We start from the raw sequence: 22,416 nt of genomic DNA, 5'->3' as shown, positions 1-22,416 counted from the left end.
GGGGGAAAACACACATGGTCACAGAGTGCCCGAGATTTTAAAGACCAGAAAATCTCCTGCGATTCTTTTCTGCACCAACATTTAATTTCATTGAATTACATTTTGGGAAATAAGGATAATTCAGGGATAGAGTCCAGCCATAAGGTTCATGAAAGCCAAATACATCACTAGGAGATAAAGATTCCTGGGGAAGACTGCATTTGAGGTCTTTGACCTCTTTTGAACCTTTTACCCCTTTCTTTTAAAATGTACATGATTTTACTCATGTTTGAAAGAAAGGAAAGGAAAATAAAAACAGAAACAATAGAAATCGCTAGAAAGACGTTCCAGGGGCAATGACATGAACAGGTTCCAGAATATGGGGAGAGAGGCTGTTTTTAGAAAAGAAAACAACCTTGTCCCCTTCTCTTCCAGCTCCAGGGAGCTGTAAACACCTGCAGCCAATATTCCCAAGTAAGAATCCACTCCAGGTTCGAGCCCACGATGCTTTCCCCATATCCCTTACTATTGTGAGCATAAAACAAGGTTGAAAGAGAAACTGGGCCCCCAAACACAGTCCTTGGAGGAAGACCCATGGCTGCTGATAGCTGAAGCTTTACTTTCTTCTGAGTGTAGACCACCACCAAAATGGCATCAGACAACCAAGGGTTTGAAACTGGTAACTCTGTGTATGTGGACTTCCGTGTAAATATATACGTGAATTCCATTGAGGAAAAGAGGTATGGCAGAGGTGTCTCATTCAGCAAATGTCCTCCTGCAGCCATCCAGCCTGTGCTTCTCTTTGTCACTACCCACCACAAATGATTTTTTGCAGTAAATATGAACTTCCAAACAAGTTAATTACATAGGAGAGCAACCTGCACTTCACCCAAGATTTCAGGTATTATTTTTCATCAGATATGAGTTATCCAAAGTAGCTAAAAGAGATGATTAGTAAAGGTCTTTATTGAATGTGGGTTCAAACCAACAAATACAGCTATTGAAATAGCTTTCTTTAATCTAGTGTTTTCTACTGAGTGGTAATCTTTTTTATTTTCCTCTTCACAATCGCTTTTGGGGACTTACGGTAATCTGGGAGAATATACACTTTCTGCAAACAGAGACAGCCCAGGCACTTTTTATTTGTTTTTGTTTCACAGTAGAACTATATGATTTGATAGGAGCCTCAAACATAGCTTCTCTATCGTGAAAGAGCCTTGGACTCTGCTGTTTTTCAGGTCTCAGACAGCCTGGGCTTCTAAGGAGTAACTGGGGTTCTCGTTCATTGGCATCAAATCTTGCCTTCAGTTAAGCTGAAATACTATGTTGTAACTGCCATTACTTTCTGTGCACTCAGGCTTGGGGTAAAGCCTGGCCTCTAGACACAACACACATCAAAGTTAAAATTCACATTGACAGAGTCCTAGTCTCGAAAAATTATTTTGTTGACCTTAGTACACATTTGTCATATCCGTGCATGTATGTATGTGTGTGTGTTTGCAAACCCATTGGCACATACATATACAAGGAGGGTGCCAGAGGTTGTCTGGTGTCTTCCTTACTTTCTCTGCACTGGAATTTAGAGCTTGCCAATTCAGCCAGCTGTGCCGGACAGCTTGTTGGGGGGACCCCATCTCTATCTTCTACAGGCTGGGACTACAGGCATCCTGCCAAGACCATCTGACATTTACATTGGTGCTGGGGAGTCAAACTAGTCCTCCTGTGTGTTCAGCAAATGTTTTTTTATCTGTTATTTCATCTCCCAAGCCCCTACAAGTTAGTTCAGACTTACCTCAAATCTGTAATCGTCCTGTCTCTGCCTCTTCAGTGCATGCTATCAGCATGTGCCTCCATAACTAGCTCACTCTTGAAAATTTTTAAAATGTTGTCATGAGTTGAGATTTAAAATGAATTATCTCTATATTGTGATTATTTTATAATGGAACTTTACAGTATATGCAGTTTTTAAAGGACTTTTGTTTTTATGATTAGCAGTTTCAAGCCAACCACCTGATACAGCTCCACCATGATTTTAACGAATTATTTGCTTTATGGCCACTTGGCTGGGCACTACGACAGGTGTTAGTGTACATTACATTATAAATTAGCTGGCCAGGAGTGATGGGTCATGGCCTTAATTCTGGCAGAGAAAGGTGGAGGTGAGGATCTCTATGAATTCAAGACGAGCATGGTCTACATAGCAAGTTCCAGGCTGGCCAGGGCTACACAGTGAAACTCTGTGTCAATAAATAAACACAAGCAGACTAACTTTTGCTTTCATGTTATGGAGACTACAGAGGACTCGTGCTTACAGTGTTTCCCTTCACACACAGGGACACGACTTTCTTCCTATGTAATAAATCCAGGCTGCTCCTTTTGTCTCTAAACCCCTCGTTTTCATCATCAGTTTGATGAACTTTAGCTATCCCCTCATCCTGAAGAATACAAAAAGAACATGTTATTTCCTCCTTGCCTGTAAAGACTGTGTGTCAGCTTGGTTTAAAGCTGACAGTGTCTGGATGATGTCCTTGGGGTTTGCATAAATACACTGAAGATGGAAGTGGTCAGAGGGTCATGCTACTCCTCTGTAAGACCGGATGCCTGGCTCTTTGCTGGGGCTCAGCTTCAGCATTTCAATTCTAATCTGCATTTGTGAAATATATTTCTATTTCTTTCATTCCTGACATTCATCTCAGCATCCCACGGAGATGGTCCATTTTATGGCTTTTATTTTACTCAAGAGAAATAAGAAACAAGAGCTTTAATGACTTTTCCAAAGTCAATAACAAACCACGAATCAGGATTCAAAGTCTGCAAATGCCTACCTAAACCTTTCCAAAAAATATGGGCTGTTTTTCTGTTTAGCTAACTAGAATAAATTAGAATACGGGCACATTAGATAAGGAGGCAGTGCCTGGTTCATAACATGGTGACATCATTGCATTGCTGCTTCAGTCTAAACAGTTAACACTCTTCTAAACTTCTCAGCATGTCTACCTTGGTTGCTCACTTGTGTCTACCCTCATGTTGCATCTATTTGTGAAATCACCCAGAGAAAATATTAAGGAAGTTATGAAAATTCTAGCACAAGGGGAACATCTTTCTTCCTAATGGGCAGTCATTAACTCAGACTGCACTGCTCTTGTGATAAGCACATGCCATGCCCTACTCGACAGTGATGGAACTGACAAAGTAGAAAACTGACTCAGGCTTTCACCCCAAATCCAGAGATCCTGAGGACATTAGCTTACAAGAGCTGCGCCTGTTTGCAAAAACAATTCTATGGTTTCTTTTTCCCATGTTTGAAGCTGACTAGGTCTTTCCTTGCTGGGCTTCCAAGGACCGGGGCATTGACTTCTCTGTCATTTCTTAGGGTCCCTGGAGGATTGTAAGCTCACAGAATCCCGGAATTACCTCTGGACCCCTGTTTCCAAAGGCTTGATACATGGCAAGAACTGAACAAAAGTCATGTGGCTGTCACTGTGTCCCTGTTGCCCCTGGGTACCTTTAAAAATAATAATACAGATTAGAGGCAGAATTCTGAAACAGAAAATCAAAATTTTGCTTAAAAATTTTATAGCTTAGGACAGGGATATTACATAGTTAGAAATCATCTATTTAGTCATCTTAGACAATAAATAAAAGTAAACAAATAAACGAGGGCAGGCTCCTTTGGAACTGAATTTGGTCGAGGAGGAAATCTGTGTTGCAATGAATGGAGTGTGGTGGTCTCCAGAGCTACTAACTTTCTCTACTGTTTGGAAGTACGAATGCTGTCTATGGGCTTTAATGAGCTTTCTCTACTGTTTGGAAGTACCAATGGTGTCTATGGGCTTTAATGAGGGTCTCCTGCAAGACAGGCTGTGAGGTTTGAATTTTACTTTGGTCAAATGATTAGTGGACACAACTTTATACTGCCCCCTGGTGGTGCCATGTTTAACTGTGCTCTGGAATTTCTCTTAATCTGAGTACCAAGCCTGGATGTGAACTTGGTTTAGGCAGTGGTATATGGATGTAGAACAGCAGAAACTCATTTTCCTCAACATTCAGATGTCCTCCTATCGGTGTTATTTGTCCAGGGCATGACTTGAGTATCAGGGAAGAAGGCAAGTTACTTATAAGAAGGATGTCAAGATTCCAATGAGGTTTTCTCCACAGGCTCACTGGCATGGAGTTGCCCTAAGAACTAATAATGTGAGTGTGTCAACTGTACTTGATGACTTTCACCCACAGTCATCTAACCCATCTCAGACTCACACACATTAGCACCTCAACCTTGATGCTAAAAATGGGGGTCAAATGAAAAGTCAAAGGTCATTGAAGTCATTAGCTTTGAAGCATTGAATTTATGGCTTAGAAATCAAGAAATGGATTAAAATAAAATGAATTACAAAATCCTAATAGGTCAGGAAGGTGTCCCACTCACTGCTAGGTTAGACCAGTGGTAACTTATAGCTCACAAATCTTCTCTTTCCTTCACCCATGAGCTGAAGATTGGTGAGACTTGCTGTCTATGTCTCTGCGTTGTGCAGGGAGACACAGGAGAGGCTTGAATTTCAGGATCATTTCTTAATTCTCCGGAAGCTTCTGAGACAAACTGGGATTGCGAAGACTCAGAGGATATGCCCTTCTCAGCACACAGAAGACATGCCCTTCTCAGCACACAGAAGACATGCCCTTCTCAGCACACAGAAGATATGCCCTTCTCAGCACACAGAGGATATGCCCTTCTCAGCACACAGAGGATATGCCCTTCTCAGCACACAGAGGATATGCCCTTCTCAGCACACAGAGGATATGCCCTTCTCAGCACACAGAGGATATGCCCTTCTCAGCACACAGAGGATATGCCCTTCTCAGCACACAGAATATATGCCCTTCTCAGCACACAGAAGACATGCCCTTCTCAGCACACAGAAGACATGCCCTTCTCAGCACACAGCAGATATGCCCTTCTCAGCATACAGAAGATATGCCCTTCTCAGGACACAGAAGATATGGCCTTCTCAGCACACAGAAGAGGTGGGTTATAGATGGACAAACCTGATTGGGAGAGTCTGAAATGACATGTCTAGTGGCAGTTCTCACTGGGGTGTGGGCTGGGGAATTTCATAGAAGAGAGAAGAGGTCACCTTATCAGAATTTTTGGGGTTTCCTATGTTTTGAGCTTGCACATACTAGAATATAAGGAAGACCTAGGTCCATCGGAGGAAAATGACTGCTAGCAGATCTTAAATGACATGCAAGCAAAGAAGGGTGACATGAGACTCTTAGGACACCATTTATTCCATTGTCCTGCAATGTAGGCAAGGTTGGTCTAGATTTTGTTGGTCCTCTTGCACTAAATTTATGTCCCTGCTAGAATTTTGAGCTCAGTAGAGAGGGCTATACCACCTGACTCTGCCACAAACCAAACTGTCCACATCCATTTTCAGAAGCTAATAAAGATGGCTAACTTCACGGTGTTGGGGCAATAGTGGCCTTGATCAAGCTTTTCCTTCATATCATGACAGCTAAAGTTCTTCTAACATCCTTGTTGAGCATGCTCTTTCTCACATTGCATGGAGATCTCCAATAAGGATGGAAGTTGTTGCCTTGGCCTTGCTTGATGCTAAGCATACCTTACATATAGAATGTTCTTCTTTGATCCTAGTGGGTGGTTAACATTAGATCAGTACACAGCTGAAGCCACATCTTTCAGTGACTTTGTCTGATCACTCTCACCTCCCTTTCCTATTCCTCTCAGGCGATACTTATGATCTTTCAAGGTTATCCCAGGGCCAGGCAGGATCAGTCACATGACAGAGTGGTACACTGACTGGAGGTTCCAACCTTGATATTTCTATTTCTTAGTGGCTCCATGAGATCCATTTTCATATCCTCCACCGAGAGAGGATTTCCTTTGTCAAGTGTGTTTCTTAGTCCATTTTGGCCAAAGTAGTTTTCACAGCGAGAGAAGAATAAAGAGAAGGCATACAAATTCATATAAGGATCAAACCCCAAACACTCTAGCTGTTTCTGTGCTGTCTTTGGAACAGACTTCTTCATAAAGCAGAGTTAGAAAAGCAATGTAAGCTGAGGGTGGATTTTGGTAATAACTCGGCTCTGTGTCATTTTAATGGGTCAATGGGCAATTTATCTTCTCTACTTTCTACCATGAAGAATTCACTTAATCATAGGATCATGTCTGAGTTACTGCCATGGCAAAACATGACCAAGTCAACTTATTAATGAAAGCACTTAATTCAGTGTTCTTGGTTTTAGAGAGCTAAAGTCCAGCAACAATATACTGGGAAACATGGTAAAAGTCAAGCAGGCATGTTGCTGGAGCAGCAGCTGAGAGCTTAAGGTTGATTCACAGACACAAGGCAGAGAAAAGAAACTTACCTGGGAATAGTGTGGACTTTTGAAACATCAGCACTCGTCCCCAGTGATATAGCTCTTCCAACAAGGCCTCCTAATCCTTCCCAAATGTTCCACCAACTGGGAACCAAGCATTCAAGTATCTGAGCCTATGTGGGTCATTCTTATTTAAACCACCACAGATGCTAATGAGTCAGATTGTTCTGGTAAATTAATAAGCATAAGGGCTCAGCCTGGTATTATTGTTCACCTAAAATATATCTAACCAATTGTCCCCTGCCATGAACCGCCCTGCTCTCAACAGATTCGTTTCCTGTCTAATGATGGAGTATATGGTGGGTATTACCAATGTCAAGTGCATATGTATGCTACCCCCTTCCCTAGAATGTAGCTTTCTTTCTCCCTTATAGGCCTGTAATAGTGGCATACTTTCATATTAATATGTGTGCACTCACACACATATACGTTTAGGTACATATTAGTCTATCCATATATTTATATTTAAAACCCATTCACATTTTACGTGTGTAATATAGAGAAAATATGAAGGTACATCTAGGTTCTATATCAGACTTTCAGGTACATGTCTCCTTGTCCTCATCCATCTCTTAGACATGTGTTCCAATTCTATGCAAGATCCCTAGAAGTCTGGTTTTGTACTTTTCTATTTCCCTGAAGCACTTGGCTCAGAGTGATGCAAACCACTGATGCATACTCAACAGATGATGGTCTCCCTAAAAGAACAGAACAACCAGCACCAACGAGACTACAGGGAGACAACCTTCTCAGCACAAAAGTGAGCAGCATTTGTGTTAAGAACAATGTGGGTGCCCTGGAGGAACAGGATCTGGTCTTTACTTTTCTATGGACACAGAATGTGCATTTTCAGAGCACAGCTTTTGAGTAGACATTAGGAAAATACCCAATTAGTGTGATGGCTCAATCAACTCAAGACTTCAGACTTGAAAATTTGAGTTCTGTACCTAATTTGAACAAAGAGAGAAGGCTGCCATTTCACACACTTGATTTCTCTGAGGCGAATTTGGTTTTATTCGTCACTTTATCTCACCTGCTAGCTCTTCCTTTATTTATAAAGTGATGTGTTTGAAATAAGTAAGCCTGTATTTGAATCACAAACACACTTCATGTGTTGAATACCTTGTTTCTAGCCTGTGGCACTACTGTGATCCTAAGGAGCTGGAGCTTAGTGGAAGAGAATTAGATGCTCTTGAAAGGTGATGTTGAGGGCTCCAGCCCCTTACTGTCCCTGTGCTTCTGTTATGTCATGAGGTGAGCCAGTTTTTTGTCATGTGTCCCCACAGCAATGTTCTATCTCATCAAAGACTCAGCATAAAGACGAAAGCGAGGGTGGAAGACTCTGAAGCCCAGGCAAACCCTTTTCATCATGAGTTAATCTCTCTGGTGTTTCTTACCATAACAAAAAGCTCATCAACACAATGAGATCACTCTCCAAGGTTCTTCTATTGCCTGAACTAGGGTTGCTATTCCTGTGAGCAGACACCATGACCAAGGGAACTGTTATAAAACAATGCACTTATTGGAGGTTTGCTTACAGTGTTAGAAGATTAGTTCATGATTGTCATGGCAGGAAGCAGACAGGTGTGGTGCTAGAGCAGTAGCTGAGAGACATCCTGATCAGCAGGCAGGGAAGGGGGGGGGGGAGGGAAGGGGGAGGGGGAGGACACTGACCCTATTATGTTAATTTGAAACCTAAAAGCTCATTCTCAGTGCTACATCTCCTGCAAGGCCAAACCTTCTTATTCCTCTCAAACAGCTCCATTAACCAGAGACCAAGCATTCAAGTATATGAACCTATGAGGTTCATGACCATTCAAACCATACATCTGCTTCTAGTAGCCTACGCCTCAGACTATACTCTTTCTTCTGTTGGCTGTTCCTCTGTCAGTGGCTTTCACTACATGCACCAGTTTATTACCCAATAACACCCACTGCTAAGAGGAAAGGAAGGTAGCTAATTTATTTATTGATTAGGGACTCTTGTAAAAACTCACAGTGGTAATCTAAAATTTAGTAAAATCTTATGTTTTCATTTGATCATGGCTCTGCCACTAGCCTACAGTCAACAAGCTTTTATACAAGTTGTATTTTAAACAGATATCCTTCTTTTGATAAAAATTAGGAGAAAAATTGAGGGACATAACTTCCTATGTTTTAGGTAATTTGTATGGTTTTCAGTACTAATTATGGCTAAAATTTGAACATGGGAGAGGCACCCTAGGAAACTGAATGAGGAGCAGAATATGGATTCTTCTGACCAAACATGTACCAAAACCTCACTCATTTAAAATTACTGATATTAACAATTCAATGGTAAAGGGTGTTGTTATATTATTTAATGGGAAGAGAAAAAATGATGTTGGGGCCTCAGTGGGAAGAAGTTGAAAGGTGACAATTTAAGCCAGAATGACAGATAAAAAGGTAACAATATAATCACCTAGTTGGTGCTTATTTTTACAGCACATGCTTATTTTGAAATGTCCTCTGAGCTTAGGAAACAATACATTTAATCAAATGATTTTCATTCTTATCCCTACAGCTTATAACCAATGGATTTATTCAGTGAAAGTACTCCTGGAGCATGCTCGGTCTCTGAGCATTTTAGAATGTCATGGAGATGGCACAAGAAGACAAAAAGAAGATGGCACAAGAGCAATTTGCTTTCACAACTTTGTCCTCTGTCATCTAGGTAAGAAACGTATTTTTAGTGTCTGATTTGCATTTCTACTGACTAGACATTTGCCAGTCACTTTTGAGCCCCTGCTATAATCTTGGCAGCCAGGTAAGAAAACCCCTTTTCTTGACTAGGAAGCTCAGCTTCAAGAAGGCTAGGCTATTTGGAGTTAACTCGTATGTTCACCAAAGTTATATTTTGCCGAGTCTTAATTCAGTTCCTCAGGTCTGTAGGACAAAGAGGATATAAATGCTTAAGCAACTGACAGCCATTAGAAGGGAGCACTGAGAGCTGATTTCCCTTGACATTCTAGGGTCGTGTTTTCCTGAGCAGCAGTCTCTATCATAATGGACCACAAGAAACACTATGGGACCTTTGCCAGGAGAAGGAAATCTGGAAAAGTGCAGCATTGGTGTTGTCTCCCAGATCTCTCTTAAAGACCCCATGAGACAAGCATATGTATGGAAGAGAGAAGTGTTAGACATCAAGAAGCACCAGAAGAGGGTCCCCCTCCCCATCCCAATTTATAATTGGCTCCCATCTACTCTTTGTCTAAATATAGAGACACACAACTGTCCAGTTTTCATTAGATGTAACCACAAAGCACATAGTTCTCTTTGAGCGTTAGATATGAAAACTTTAGTTTCTGAAGCCCCCCTTGTCATGTAACGCACAGTATTTGTTTTGTGTTGCTCTTCAAAACTGCCTTTTGTTATAGAAGTATCATCATGAGACCTGAAACAGAAACAAGGAAAGCATTTTACTTTTTCCTCTCTTACAAACGTGTGAAAAGTACACCTTCCAATTAATCTTAACTCTGTCTCAGCTGAAGATAGAAGTGAGTCTAGGGAGAGAGGGGCAGATCTGTAATCATCTCCAGGAAAGACTGTGCAGTAATTAGAAAGTATTTACAGCAAGATAGGACATTCTACAGTCGAGAAATGTTTGAAGGACTATTGCTTTTATGATACGCATTTCAGGTCTCTGTAAATTTCCGAAACCAATGCATTTCAGTGCTCAGGATCCCAGGTTATGGCTGCATTGTGGGTGTAGCCCCTGGACAAGTCACTAGTCCAATCAGATTGAAGTCTGAAAAAAATGAATGGGCTTCACTTTAAGCCTGTTTTTTTTTGTTGTTTTTTGTTTTTTGTTTTTTGTTTTTTTTAAAGACAAATTTGTATACTGCCATACAATGTCTCATTTCCCTTGTTACTTTGTGGAGAAAGCTTTAAATTTCAGAGAAATCTAGTTCTATTTTACCTGCCCACACTTGCACATTTATGCACATTCATATGAACACACACATATGCACATGCACACATGTACATGCACACACTCATTTTTGTTTTATATGATAAACACAACTTCCACACACATGTCTTTGCTACAACTTTGATAAGATGTTTTAATTATAATCACTGATGGTGATTGTCTTAGGTTACTCTGCCTCAAGATATGGCATACTGAGTGTTTTAAGCTGAAGGAATCTGACAGCATAGCAGAAAAGAAAAGACTGTTCACATTTTTCTTTTCATCCCCTGAGTGGGTCACACAGTTCTCACCTAAAATGTTACCTCCCCAAGGCTGAAGGGGATGGTCTTTTCTCTGAAGACTCATTGAGAGAAGAATCTGAACAGATACTTGCTGCTTCTCCCAGTTAGGTACCACTGGGTCCCATTTCCTTTGTTGATCATATTTCTTTATCACGATTCCTTTCTTTGTCAAATATAAGACTCAGGTGAGTTTACCTATTTTGGGGGCCTTCATGTCCTTATAAAGTCTTCAGGGTCACGTAACATTTACATCAATAAATTTATTTGCTTTCTTCTTGTTGCCAGGAGCCCTAGCTACAAACCAAGGATGTGTGAGGAGAAGATACATCCCTTTCCCACAATAGTGAACACTGTTCATTTGTGCAAAGCTGAGCTGTAATCTATTTCATTGCTGTAGTCCAAGGCCTCTACTGCAATCACTGGATCTGTGTTTCATATACCAAAGATTGTAGTAATTTTTTCCAGACAAGTTAATGAAATATATAAAAGTTGAGAAATTAAAAGAAAAATTAATGGGGGTTTTCCTTTTAATCAGTCATATCAGTAATCACTATTTTATAATCAAGAGAGGTATAATGCAGTAAGATAGTAAATCATGTTCCTAAGACTCATTGCGCAAGACATTTCCACATGGTCCCAGTCGGCAAGGTTCTATAACACACTCACAGATCTTGGTCACAAGGAACACTTGTTGATTTCTTAAGAGTCAATGCCATTTTCCCAATAGAATTTTGATTTTAGTTCTTTATCCCTTGAAACTTAAAAAAAAATGACTTCTTAAAAAAACAAAGCCAGCTACATAATAAATGCACGAACAAATTACACACCTCTCATGTATTTAAGGCATGTCTTGATATTATTAAATGAAGTTTACCTACATCGTGAATATACTTTATCATCTTGTTTCTTTTGTGGCACTTACCATAGTTTGTGTAATTTATATATGTATTTGTTATTTCTTCTTTGAATCCCACCTACAAAGAGAGTTTATTTCATCTTACCTCAATTAAAATAGCTAAAACTATAAAAGAAAATGACACTAGGCCCAGCAGATTAATCTACAATGCAACTCTCACACCTAAGGCTAAGATATTGAGGAAGAGAGGTGGAAAGAGAGATGGAAAGCAAGAAGAACAAACATTGCGTCTTCCGGCAAGGTCAGAAGCTACATCCACAGTCTTACCAGCACAACTGCCTAAACATGGGCTGAACGAGGACCACAATATATACAGATAATGTTGATGGGGGAAGGCCTACAAGGCCTTAGCCCTACACAGAGAACTACAGGCAACTAAGGAATGTTGAGAGCAGAAGAATTAGTTTTCCCCAGAAAAGAAGACACTAGTTAGTTATCCAGTACCAAAAGTTATCAGCCCTGAAAACATATATACAAAGGACATTATGGCACGTGGATTTCTGAGTTCGAGGCCAGCCTGGTCTACAGAGTAAGTCAAGACACCCAGGGCTACACAGAGAAACTCTGTCTCGAAAAATGAAACTAAACCAAACCAAAAAAACCTGAGCAGTTTGTATTTATAAATTTGGGAATAAATATGTATATATATTAACATATATGTATGTACAGCAATTAACTTTTATAAGAGAGGACATGAATTTGAAAGAGAGCAAGGGGGTATATGGGAGGGATTGGAGAGAGGAAAGGGAAGAAGGAAATTATGTCTTATAAAATAAAATAATTTAAAAAATAGCAAATGGCAACAAACTCTGGAGAGAATGTAGGAAAAAGGGAACACTTCCTCACTGTTGGTGGGAGTGGAAACTGTATAGCCACTGTGCAAATCAGCAAGGAGATTCCAGTAATACCACACCTGGGCATATACCTAAAGGATTCCATATCCTACTACACAGATACCTGCTTCTCTGTGTTCATTACTGCTCTCTTCACAACAGCCAGGAAATAGAGACAGCTTAGATGTCTATCAATGGACAGATGAACAATGAAAATGTGTTTCACATACACAACGGAATATTATCCAGCTGTAAAGGAAAAACTTGAAGGTAAATGGCAGGTGCTGAAAATAATCAGTGTAAGTAGGTAATATGTACCCATAAAGACAAACACCACATACTCTCATGTGGATGCCTGCTTGCTTGAAATCCCTAGATAAGTGTGATACAATCAAATGTTTGATAGCTCTATTTTCTCATTATAGTTTCAGGAAATCCATCTTAGAAGGGATCCATAAAATCATCCCGTCTCCCAATGGCTTTATGACTCTGGCTTTTATACTTGAAAACCTTTACCCCTGAGAGACATCCAATAGATGGTCAAGAATATTCAAAGTAATGGAATAATTATTGAGTATCAGTTTTAAAGACTTCAGCAATAAGAATAAATTCAATAATCATATCTAAACATCACTATAAGGTTCATGACAAACTTTATGATTTGTCTTAATTCTTTTTGGGGGAAAATATTTCTATTTTTTGTAAAATAATTTATGAACTGAGACATGACATGAGATTATGCATATTTACAGGGTAACATCTGATGTTTTTATATAAGCATGTATACTATTTACTTTTTTATTCTTTTATAATTGATTGCTTTTATTGAAAAACTGTCCTTTCTCTTTCTTCCAAGGGACACGCATAGCTGTGGAAATGGGACAGCTGTATCTTCCACATGGCACTCGGAACATCCCTTTTGCAATTCCCCAGGAGAACAAATATGACCCAGGTATCATACAGATACAAAGAGGATGAGAAAACAGAAGAAATCTGAGTCCAAGCAGAAGCCCAGGACTGCACCAAGCAGATTGCTACGCAGGAGAATCCCCACCCATGCATTACTGTAGTCACTGAGAATTTCATTTCGGTTGTCACGTATCCAGCATTGAATAGTACAGAAACTGGTACCAACCGAAATGTAATGAGAAACACCGTCCCTGAGATCCTGGAGGCAGTAAGGATGCACTGGGGAAGGATGAGAAATGGTGATCTACTCACATGACAGACAAACCACTTGGCAATACTGTCCTCTGTGGGAACTCGGAGTACAGAAAATATCAGTAATGAATTGTGATTGACAAGAAGCCTCTGAGGCCAAACACTGATAGAATGAGCTGCTCCTTCTGTGCACTCTTAGAAGAATAAAACCACTACAAATACAAGTGTGCAAGTAGAAGAAAACAGAAGATTAGCAACATGTAGGCTGGACAAGTGAAACGGTTTATTACCCAATGGAAAATATCACCAAAATTCCTAGGCAAATGGATGGACATGGAGGGCATCATCCTGAGTGAGGTAACCCAATCACAAAAGAACTCACACAATATGTACTCACTGATAAGTGGATATTAGCCCAGAAACTTAGAATACCCAAGATATAAGATACAATTTGCTAAACACATGAAACTCAAGAAGAACGAAGACCAAAGTGTGGACACTTTGCCCCTTCTTAGAATTGGGAACAAAACACCCATGAAAGGAGTTACAGAGACACAGTTTGGAGCTGAGACAAAGGATGGACTATTTAGAGACTGCCATATCCGAGGATCCATCCCATAATCAGCCTCCAAACACTGACACCATTGCATATACTAGCAAGATTTTGCTGAAAGGACCCAGATATAGCTGTCTCTTGTGAGACTATGCGGGAGCCTAGCAAACACAGAAGTGGATGCTCACAGTCAGCTATTGGATGGATCACAGGGCCCCCAGTGGAGGAGCTAGAGCAAGTAACCAAGGAGCTAAAGGGATCTGCAACCCTATAGGTGGAACAACAATATGAACTACCCAGTACTCCCCAGAGCTTGTGTCTCTAGCTGCATATGTATTGGAACATGGCCTAGTCGGCCATCAGTGGAAAGAGAGGCCCATTGGTCATGCAAACTTTATCTGCCTCAGTACAGGGGAATGCCAGGGCCAAGAAGTGGGAGTGGGTGGGTGGGGGAGTGTGTGTGGGACTTTTGGGATAGCATTGGAAATGTAAATGAAATAAATACCTAATTTTAAAAAAAAAGAACACACACACAAAGAGACTGCCTTAGACTCCTCATCCAGGGCTATCAGTACAACACCTTCTCAAGACAGACACTACAGTGAGACCTGAGTAGTCATACTTCTATGAGTATCCTAATGGTCGCAGTGAGAAATTTTTGTTGGAGAAGTGCTCCTGTACAGACTCTGGGTTTGCTTCCTGAGACAGCATTCAGCTCCAAGGACTTCTCTTTGTCTTCTGAGTCACACAGTTAAAAAATGGTGGGTCGGACTTAGGTGCACTAGAAAGTTTTCAAAACATTTGAGATAATTATACTGTGAAAAGCACTGACAGTCATATATAAAAGAAATTTAAGGGATATTGACAGTCTACAAAAGGCAGATAGCATGCTCTTCTTCTTGGAGGGAGATTATCCCCAGAGCCCTTTTACCAGGTACTTAAGACAGAAGAATGTCCTGGCAAGTGTGGACAAGATCAATAAGAACAGAGGCTGCTACGAGGGAACACACTGGGCTCAACTGAAGAGCATCCCCTCATCTGTGACCTGGCCTTGTTTATGGAAGGGACAGCAGACCTGGTGTGGACAAGGGACTACTATCCTTGACCTCCCTAATAGCACTGCCTTCTGAATTTAACTTCTGCTTTTCTGTCATTTCATGTCAGGCCTGCAATATGGTTGGTTGCATGGAAGATGGGAAAGCATCCTGTTGATTTTGTTGATAAGCTTCCATGTCAAGAAAGGAAAGCCTATAGGTGATTGCTTTTCTTGTCTCCAGTCTTCACTGTCTCTGTCATCAGACTATGGGTTTGTTGTCCCTGCTCTAGCGTAGCAGTATGGTGTGCAATGGAAGGAGGGTGGAGGTGATGGCTGCCTTAGGAGATAATCCCTACTTGCTTTTGTTCCTTAAGTGTGCCTCTGATCATCCATAAACAGAAAAGGCTTCGGTTCATTGCATGTCCGAGTGGAATGAGGAGACCTGTGGAATAAGCTAGAAACCCACAATATGCAGAAAGTCTCAATAGATCTCCTCACAGGCCACTAATCACTGTCTGGAGAAGTGCTTTAGATTACATTCTGGAAACCTAGCTGCTGGACCTGCTACTTAACATGAGCTCTTCAATCCTGGGACTGTCACACTGTTTTCCTGGTACCCAATTTCCTTCTTTATAAATTGTAGCTTGTTTTTAATCTGTTAGGATCTACAAGATTATTGATACTGGAGGAAAAAAAAGAAACAAGACATGAAAACTGTGTAATATAGCCTGGGGCACTGCTGTTATTATAGGTCTTTGTTGAATTTCATGTAATATCTGTGTCAATTATTCTAGTGAAATGACTCACCCCCATTAGAGGCAGAAAGTTAGACTCTCAGCACAGAGGGGTTCACTCTCCAGCATTTCTTCCTGCAGTCATGAACGACTGTTTCCTTGGGTTTGGTGCCTGTATCATTCTATCTATCCTTGTGTATTAAGGCTCAGCTGAACTCAGCAAACAATGGGTGTAGTTAATTTGCTGTTTTGAGTTTTTCTAGAAGGCGTGTCTGGTATGTTTGCATTCTTAACTGAAAGTTTCATGACCAAACCCAAGAAATGCCTAATGGTGAACACCTGAGAGCCAGGTCCTTAACGTTCTCTTCAGAGGAGATACTGTCCACAAACAGGGATGCTCTTAATGTGCATACTGGAAGGTACATACTTCCTGTTGAAAAATGGAAGAGGTTGGGCTGAATAACAAGCCAGCTGTTCTGACTGTAGAAAATGAATGTCAAAGTTCTTACAGGGTAAAAAATACAGTTTTTATCTTATTAAGTTATTATCTGTTCTGAAGAGAAAAAAAAGGCCTCTGTGTGCTTAAGATGCGGTAAAATCTTCCAGAATCAAAAGAAGAATGGATACAGAAAATGTGGTACATTTACACAATGGAGTACTACTCAGCTATTAAAAACAATGAATTTATGAAATTCTTGGACAAATGGATGTATCTGGAGGATATCATCCTTAGTGAAGTAAACCAATCACAAAAGAAGTCATTAGATATGCACTCACTGATATGTGGATATTAGCCCAGAAACATAGAACACCCAAGATACAATTTGCAAAACACAAGACAATCAAGAAGAGGGAAGACCAATGGGTGATACTTCATTCCTCCTTAGAATAGGGATCAAAATACCCATGAAAGGAATTACAGACACAAAGTTTGGAGCTAAGAGGAAAGGATGGACTATCCAGAGACTACCCCACCGGGGGATCCATCCCATAATCAGCCACCAAACCCAGACACTATTGCATATGCTAGCAAGATTTTGCTGAAGGGACCCTGGTATAGCTGTCTCATATGACGCTATGCCAGTGCCTGGCAAATACATAAGTGGATGCTCACAGTTGGAACAAGGGGCCCCCAGTGGAGGAGCTAGAGAAAGCATTCAAGGAGCTGAAGGGGTCTGCAACCCTATAGGTGGAATAACAATATGAACTAACCAGTACCCCCAGAGCTTGTATCTCTAGCTGCATATGTAGCAGAAGATGGCCTAGTTGGCCATCACTGGGAAGAGAGGCCCCTTGGTATTGCAAACTTTATATGCCCCAGTACAGGGGAATGCCAGGGCCAAGAAGTGGGAGTGGTTGGGTAGGGGAGCAGGTCAGGGGGAGGGTATAGGGAACTTTCGGGATAGCATTTTAAATGTATATAAAGAAAATATCTAATAAAATATTATATAAAAATTAACCTTTGATTTAAAGGTTGCTGATAGCTTTTTAAAAATATTTTTTCTTTTTAAAAAATTTCTTATTAGATATTTTCTTTATTCCCATTTCAAATGCTATCTCCTTTCCTAGTTTCTACTCTGAAGATCCCGTATCCTCTCCCTGCTCCCCTTGCTTCCCAACCCATCCACTCCTGCTTCCTGGCTCAGACATTCCCCTATACTGGGGCATAGAATCTTCACAGGACCAAGAGAGCCTCTCCTCCCATTGATGACTGACTAGGTCATCCTCTGCTACATAGGCAGCTAGAGCCATGAGTTCCTCTGTGTGCTTTCTTTGATTGGTGGTTTAGTCCTAGGAAGCTCTGGGGTTACTGGTTAGTTTATATTGTTGTTCGTCCTAGGCGGCTGCAAACCCCTTCGGCTCTTTGGGTACTTTCTCTAGCTCCTTCATTAGGGACCCTGTGCTAAGAAGATCTCAGAAGATGGAAAGATTTCCCATGCTCATGGATTGGCAGGATTAATATAGTAAAAATGGCTATCTTGCCAAAAGCAATCTACAGATTCAATTCAATCCTCATCAAAATTCCAACAAAATTCTTCACAGAGTTGGAAAGGGCAATTTGCAAATTCATCTGGAATAACCAAAAACCTAGGATAGCAAAAACTATTCTCAACAATAAAAGACCCTCTGGTGGAATCACCTTCCCCCACATCAAGCTGTGCTACAGAGCAATTGTGATAAAAACTACATGGTACTAGTACTGGGACAGACAGGTAGAACAATGGAATTGGATTGAAGACCCAGAAATGAACCCACACACCTATGGTCACTTGATCTTTGACAAAGGAACTAGAACTATGCAGTGGCAAGAAGACAGCATTTTCAACAAACGGTGCTGGCTCAACTGGCGGTTAGCATGTAGAATAATGCAAATTGATCCATTCTTATCTCCTTGTACAAAGCTCAAGTCTAAGTGGATCAAGGAACTCTACTTAAAGCCAGAGACAGTGAAACTTATAGAGGAGAAAGTGGGGAAGAGCCTTGAAGATATGGGTACAGAGGAAAAATTCCTGAACAGAACAGCAATGGCTTATGCTGTACGATCAAGAATAGACAAATGGCACTTGGGAGGCAGAGGCAGGTGGATTTCTGAGTTCGAGGCCAGCCTGGTCTACAGAGTGAGTTCCAGGACAGCCAGGACTACACAGAGAAACCCTGTCCTGAAAACCTTAAAAAAAAATAGACAAATGGGAACTTATAAAATTGCAAAGCTTCTGTAGGGCAAAGGACACTGTCAATAAGACAAAACGACAACCAACCGATTGGGAAAGAATCTTTATCAATCATAAATCCAATAGGGGGCTAATATCCAATATATATAAAGAACTCAAGAAGTTGGACTCCAGAAAACCAAATAACGCTATTAAAAAATGGGACACAGAGCTAAACAAGGGATTCTCAACTGAGGAATGCCAAATGGCTGAGAAGTACCTAAGAAAATGTTCAACATCCTTAGTCTTCAGGGACATGCATACCAAAACAATCCTGAGATTGCATTGATAGCTTTTTAAATTGGCAAACAACACAGGGAGGGTTTATAATCTGTCTGCACTGAGCATGGCCATGAAATGAAAATTTTCTGAGTTTAGGTGATGGTTTCTTTTTAAAACAAAACTATGGGGGGCTGCCGAGATGGCTCAGTGGTTAAGAGTGCCGACTGCTCTTCCGAAGGTCCTGAGTTCAAATCCCAGCAACCACATGGTGGCTCACAACCATCTGTAATGAAACCTGATGCCCTCTTCTGGAGTGTCTGAAGACAGCTACAGTGTACTTACATATAATAAATAAATAAATCTTTAAAAAAACAAAACAAAACTATGGTTCAAAAGTGGATGAACCTGTTACAGCTTCCAAGAAACTCTTTCAGGAAATATTCTCTAAAATGAAGATGATAATCTTAAAAATATAAGTTGAGATGGAAGCTTGAATTGATCAAAATTCCTTGAATTTTCAAAAGGTGTCCAGACAAATCTCATATAGATAGGGTTGATAAATGTCTTTGGTAGTTTAAATACATTTCTATCTGCGCATGTTTTATTGTTGTTGTTGCTTGTTTGTTTGCTATTTTTTTTATTTTCCCCAGATCTCTTGGTATATTAACTAGAATTTCTCTCTAGTTTGGTTTAAATGTGAGGTAATTTTTAAACCATAAGAAACTTTGAACAATTGACCATTTAACTTCAGTTTTTGGATAGAGAAATTGGCTATTATTAAGAGTAGATTTCTCAGTCAAAACAGCAAATTAACTACACCCATTGTCTCAAAAAATAGGGGGTCTTTAGTCAAAGAGAGCTGGAAGAAGTTGGCATTTTGAAACACTAAGCTTTCAGGAGGTTGAGGTAGAGGGATTCTGAGTTTAAGACTAGCCTGGAAAGAGGAGTGTGAAGAGAGGGTGGAGAGAAGGCAGCAGAATATGGATTGGAAGAGAGCAACAGAAGAAAAACAATAACTAACATTTGAAAATGGAGAAAGGAAAGGAGGGATGGGAACAGATTACATGGAGCAGAGGTAAAATGCCAGTGCTTAGCAAGGGGTGAGACAAATGGCCATGTAGCCATTTCCTCTGTGGATCTAACGATGGCGAAGCTATTGGGAACAAGGTGTTGAGACAATGGAGGAAACTCAAAGAAAGAATAGCTACCTTTGGTGATGCCTTGCAAATGTCCAGTGCATAGTTTTTTCATAGGAAACACTAAGTATGCTCATTGGAGGATGCTGGGACTTGAGGTAACCAACATGTAGGATAATATTTATGGAGAGTTGGGCTCCACATAGAGAATGAAACAAAACTCTGTACATGAGAAATTTACTCTCACTTCTTGATTTCTAGAGGCAGCTACATGCCTCCGTGATGACATTACCACTTACCATTTGAGTCTTAGTCATCTGACAGTGAAGTTTAATGGTTAGAGCTAATGGCCTCCTCAAAACATTCTCTTATCCTTTTAAAGACCTATATATACTATAATAGATTTATATGTATCTCTCTTTCTTTTTGTAAATTAGTTTACCTAATCTATGAGGCAAGAGCTTGCTAGGTAACCCAGGTTAGCCTCATATTCATGACTCTTCTATATTTGCCTCCCATTATCAAATAAAATTGGCAGGCAAGCTCACTAGACACTACTGCCTGAAAGAGAAGGACCTTAGTACATAGCAGAAAAGTTCACATCACACAGAACAATGGGCCTCTGTAAAGATAGGAGAACTTGGGATGATACTATTGTCATCAGGAAGGAAGAGGAAGGGAGTCTGTCCAGAAAAAAAAAGTGAATGTGAGAAAGAAGGATCAACAAATTAGAACAGTTTTGGAAAACAAAACCAGCCAGACTTTAAAAAACCAATAACCAAACATCCTGTTAAAGAGTTCACTTCTCCTAGAAAGCAGAATAAAGAAGAGGGAACTATTAAGTAGACTTAAAAGGAAACCCCAGACAATCAATTCAAATCAGCAAAGGGATGTCTGAAGTTGGGAGTTATTCTTGTTTCACCATTCTGAGACAGGATCTCATGTAGTCCAGGCTGGCCTCAGCTTTGCTATAAAGCCAAGTCTGGCCTCCATTTCCTCATCTTTCTTCAGTCCCAAGTGCTGGAAGTAAAGATATGAGCTACCATAGTGTGTGGACGTTGGAGGCTTTTGTGTGAACTGATCTAAAACCAGTGGATCTAATAAGCAGGCTCTGGAGGGAGAGGGTGGGAAACAGAGCCTTCTGACTTAGATTTTACATTAAGGTATCCACTAGTGTGTGGGAAACCCTGCTAATTAAGGTTCCGATATACCACATCTGGATAGCTCCACTGAGCTTGGCACTAAATGGAGTACTCCCTTTACCAGCAAGTCTTCCCTCTTGGGGAGCCTGGTCCCCCATACTCTACCTGAGGAAGGTCCAGTGGTCCTTGGCAGAACTAAAGTTCAACCTCCTCTTTCCTGATATGAACCCACCCAGAAAGTACTTGGTGTTGGGAGCCGCCCCCACATTCGCCGTCACAAGATGGCGCTGACATCCTGTGTTCTAAGTGGTAAACAAATAATCTGCGCATGTGCCAAGGGTATTTTACCACTACATGTACTCTGCCTTAACTCGGCCATGGGCTGCAGCCAATCAGGGAGTGATGCGTCCTAGGCGGAGAATAACTCTCCTAAAAAGGGGACGGGGTTTCCGCCATTCTCCTCTCTTGCTTGCGCTCTGGCGCGCTTGCTCTTAAAGATGTAAACAATAGCTCTCTTACTTGCGCTTCTTGCGCTTTCACTCTGGCGCGCTGGCGCTCTGGCTCCTAAAGATGTAAGAAGGGGGCTTTCGTTTTTGGGGTTTGGGGTTTTGCGCTCCTGCTCCTGAAGATGTAAGCAATAAAGTTTTGCCGCAGAAGATTCTGGTTTGTTGTGTTCTTTCCTGGCCGGTCGTGAGAACGCGTATAACAGTTGGTGCTGATACCCGGGAAGAAAAAACCTGGGACGAAAATTACCATCACCGGCGCAAGGAAGATCCCTCATTCCAGAACCAGAACTGCGGGTCACGGTAATAAAGGTTCCCGTAAAACAGACTGTTGAGAAGGATTCAACTGCATGAATTCAGAACTTTTCAGCTGGGGAACAGAAGTACCAGTGAGTACAGCTTTACAAGGTAAGTCTGGTCTTGAACTTTCTAAGGAAATTCAAGACAGTCTATCAGAAGTAAAGTGGAAAATAGCTTTACAAGGTACGCCTGGCCTTGAACTTTCTAACGAAATTCAAGACAGTCTATCAGAAGTAAAGTGGAAAATAGCTTTACAAGGTATGTTTGGCCTTGAACTTTCTCTAGTGTTAGAAGCCCTTTTGTTCCTTTTCACATGTTATCAAGTGGTTAAGGCAGGGCGGATTCTGGACGAAATTCAGGACAATCTATCAGAAGTAAAGCGGGGAGAGAGAGTAGGAGCAAAGAGAAAATATGGTACACAAAATAAGTATACAGGCCTTTCCACGGGTCTTGAACCTGAGGAAAAGTTTAGGTCAGGTAAGAATACCTGGGGAGAGATTGGAAGGAAGGAGAAGGAAAAAGAAAAGAAAAAAGATCAATTAGCGGAGGTTTCTAGGAGAA

General features: G+C 40.8%; 1 protein-coding gene across 8 annotated transcripts in view; it reads right to left on the bottom strand.

Moving 5' to 3' along the window:
- Positions 1 to 22,416, bottom strand: part of Etl4 (enhancer trap locus 4) — a 900,329-nt gene that overhangs the window by 530,312 nt on the left and 347,601 nt on the right. The gene's annotated exons all lie outside the window — the stretch shown is intronic.

This window comes from Mus musculus, chromosome 2 (assembly GCF_000001635.26).
Source record: "Mus musculus strain C57BL/6J chromosome 2, GRCm38.p6 C57BL/6J".
In the NCBI taxonomy this organism is placed as follows: Eukaryota; Metazoa; Chordata; class Mammalia; order Rodentia; family Muridae; genus Mus; species Mus musculus.
Note: the sequence above shows the minus strand (reverse complement) of the source record. Positions and strands in the feature narration are given on the sequence as shown.